This window comes from Paramisgurnus dabryanus, chromosome 9 (genome assembly GCF_030506205.2).
Source record: "Paramisgurnus dabryanus chromosome 9, PD_genome_1.1, whole genome shotgun sequence".
NCBI lineage: Eukaryota > Metazoa > Chordata > Actinopteri > Cypriniformes > Cobitidae > Paramisgurnus > Paramisgurnus dabryanus.
The window spans coordinates 6144497-6146996 of record NC_133345.1 but is presented as its reverse complement, the minus strand read 5'-3'; the positions used below and the strand labels follow the sequence as shown (position 1 = coordinate 6146996).

Sequence of the window (2500 nt, the reverse complement as noted above, 5' to 3'; positions counted from 1 at the left end):
ATGGGAGACCGCCTGGGAATACCAGGTGCTGTAAGCATTTAATTAATTAAATATTTATTTATGTCATATTTTCCCATGAATGCGTCCTTTCTGTAACCATTTACCGATGTCATTGCGTTGCCACATTAGCCTTGAAGTGTCTCTCGAATCGAGTCAGCACTCGCTTACGGCCACACCACCCTGAGCACGCCCGCTCTCGTCTGATCTCGGAAGCCAAGCAGGGTCGGGCCTGGTTAGTACTTGGATGGGAGACCGCCTGGGAATACCAGGTGCTGTAAGCATTTAATTAATTAATTATTTTTTTATGTCATTTTTTCCCATGAATGCGTCCTTTCTGTAACCATTTACCGATGTCATTGCGTTGCCACATTAGCCTTGAAGTGTCTCTCGAATCGAGTCAGCACTCGTTTACGGCCACACCACCCTGAGCACGCCCGCTCTCGTCTGATCTCGGAAGCCAAGCAGGGTCGGGCCTGGTTAGTACTTGGATGGGAGACCGCCTGGGAATACCTGGTGCTGTAAGAATTAAATTAATTAATTATTTATGTCATTTTTCCCATGAATGCGTCCTTTCTGTAAGCGTTCTCCCATGGCATGGCGTTGCCACATTAGTTTTGAAGTGTCTCTCGAATCAAGTCAGCACTCGCTTACGGCCACGCCACCCTGAGCACGCCCGCTCTCGTCTGATCTCGTAAGCCAAGCAGGGTCGGGCCTGGATAGTACTTGGATGGGAGACCGCCTGGGAATACCAGGTGCTCTAAGCATTTAATTAATTAATTATTTTTTTATGTCATTTTTTCCCATGAATGCGTCCTTTCTGTAAGCGTTCTCCCATGGCATGGCGTTGCCACATTAGTTTTGAAGTGTCTCTCGAATCGAGTCAGCACTTGTTTACGGCCACACCACCCTGAGCACGCCCGCTCTCGTCTGATCTCGGAAGCCAAGCAGGGTCGGGCCTGGTTAGTACTTGGATGGGAGACCGCCTGGGAATACCTGGTGCTGTAAGAATTTAATTAATTAATTTTTTATGTCATTTTTCCCATGAATGCGTCCTTTCTGTAAGCGTTCTCCCATGGCATGCCGTTGCCACATTAGTTTTGAAGTGTCTCTCGAATCAAGTCCGCACTCGCTTACGGCCACACCACCCTGAGCACGCCCGCTCTCGTCTGATCTCGGAAGCCAAGCAGGGTCGGGCCTGGTTAGTACTTGGATGGGAGATTGCCTGGGAATACCAGGTGCTGTAAGCATTTAATTAATTAAATATTTATTTATGTCATTTTTTCCCATGAATGCGTTCTTTCTGTAAGCGTTCACTGATGTCATGGCGTTGCCACATAAGTCTTGAAGTGTCTGTCGATTCGAGTCGGCACTCGCTTACGGCCACACCACCCTGAGCACGCCCGCTCTCGTCTGATCTCGGAAGCCAAGCAGGGTCGGGCCTGGTTAGTACTTGGATGGGAGACCGCCTGGGAATACCAGGTGCTGTAAGCATTTAATTAATTAAATATTTATTTATGTCATATTTTCCCATGAATGCGTCCTTTCTGTAAGCGTTCTCCCATGGCATGGCGTTGCCACATTAGTTTTGAAGTGTCTCTCGAATCAAGTCTGCACTCGCTTACGGCCACACCACCCTGAGCACGCCCGCTCTCGTCTGATCTCGGAAGCCAAGCAGGGTCGGGCCTGGTTAGTACTTGGATGGGAGACCGCCTGGGAATACCAGGTGCTGTAAGCATTTAATTAATTAATAATTTTTTTTATGTCATTTTTTCCCATGAATGCGTCCTTTCTGTAACCATTTACCGATGTCATTGCGTTGCCACATTAGCCTTGAAGTGTCTCTCGAATCGAGTCAGCACTCGCTTACGGCCACACCTCCCTGAGCACGCCCGCTCTTGTCTGATCTCGGAAGCCAAGCAGGGTCGGGCCTGGTTAGTACTTGGATGGGAGACCGCCTGGGAATACCAGGTGCTGTAAGCATTTAATTAATTAATTATTTTTTCATGTCATTTTTTCCCATGAATGCGTCCTTTCTGTAACCATTTACCGATGTCATTGCGTTGCCACATTAGCCTTGAAGTGTCTCTAGAATCGAGTCAGCACTCGCTTACGGCCACACCACCCTGAGCACGCCCGCTCTCGTCTGATCTCGGAAGCCAAGCAGGGTCGGGCCTGGTTAGTACTTGGATGGGAGACCGCCTGGGAATACCAGGTGCTGTAAGCATTTAATTAATTAATTATTTTTTTATGTCATTTTTTCCCATGAATGCGATCTTTCTGTAAGCGTTCACTGATGTCATGGCGTTGCCACATAAGTCTTGAAGTGTCTATCGAATCGAGTCAGCACTCGCTTACGGCCACACCACCCTGAGCACGCCCGCTCTCGTCTGATCTCGGAAGCCAAGCAGGGTCGGGCCTGGTTAGTACTTGGATGGGAGACCGCCTGGGAATACCAGGTGCTGTAAGCATTTAATTAATTAATTATTTTTTTATGTCATTT

General features: G+C 48.0%; 8 non-coding genes and 3 pseudogenes across 8 annotated transcripts; all 11 read left to right on the top strand.

Annotated features, from left to right (window-relative positions):
• Window positions 1-37, top strand: part of LOC135725849 (5S ribosomal RNA) — a 119-nt pseudogene extending 82 nt beyond the window's left edge.
• A 125-nt stretch (window positions 38-162) lies between these two features.
• LOC135722538 (5S ribosomal RNA) lies at window positions 163-281 on the top strand. Its single transcript, XR_010522270.1, has one exon. It is a non-coding gene; the product is annotated as a 5S ribosomal RNA (ribosomal RNA).
• Window positions 282-406: 125 nt separating this feature from the next.
• LOC135724815 (5S ribosomal RNA) lies at window positions 407-525 on the top strand. The gene has a single exon (XR_010524473.1). It is a non-coding gene; the product is annotated as a 5S ribosomal RNA (ribosomal RNA).
• A 120-nt stretch (window positions 526-645) lies between these two features.
• LOC135726741 (5S ribosomal RNA) lies at window positions 646-764 on the top strand (annotated as a pseudogene).
• Window positions 765-889: 125 nt separating this feature from the next.
• Window positions 890-1008, top strand: LOC135724814 (5S ribosomal RNA). Its single transcript, XR_010524472.1, has one exon. It is a non-coding gene; the product is annotated as a 5S ribosomal RNA (ribosomal RNA).
• Window positions 1009-1128: 120 nt separating this feature from the next.
• LOC135725397 (5S ribosomal RNA) lies at window positions 1129-1247 on the top strand (annotated as a pseudogene).
• Window positions 1248-1372: 125 nt separating this feature from the next.
• LOC135722537 (5S ribosomal RNA) lies at window positions 1373-1491 on the top strand. Its single transcript, XR_010522269.1, has one exon. It is a non-coding gene; the product is annotated as a 5S ribosomal RNA (ribosomal RNA).
• A 125-nt stretch (window positions 1492-1616) lies between these two features.
• LOC135722536 (5S ribosomal RNA) lies at window positions 1617-1735 on the top strand. Its single transcript, XR_010522268.1, has one exon. It is a non-coding gene; the product is annotated as a 5S ribosomal RNA (ribosomal RNA).
• Window positions 1736-1861: 126 nt separating this feature from the next.
• LOC135724479 (5S ribosomal RNA) lies at window positions 1862-1980 on the top strand. Its single transcript, XR_010524143.1, has one exon. It is a non-coding gene; the product is annotated as a 5S ribosomal RNA (ribosomal RNA).
• A 125-nt stretch (window positions 1981-2105) lies between these two features.
• On the top strand, window positions 2106-2224 carry LOC135722535 (5S ribosomal RNA). Its single transcript, XR_010522267.1, has one exon. It is a non-coding gene; the product is annotated as a 5S ribosomal RNA (ribosomal RNA).
• Window positions 2225-2349: 125 nt separating this feature from the next.
• On the top strand, window positions 2350-2468 carry LOC135722534 (5S ribosomal RNA). The gene has a single exon (XR_010522266.1). It is a non-coding gene; the product is annotated as a 5S ribosomal RNA (ribosomal RNA).
• Window positions 2469-2500: the final 32 nt, after the last annotated feature.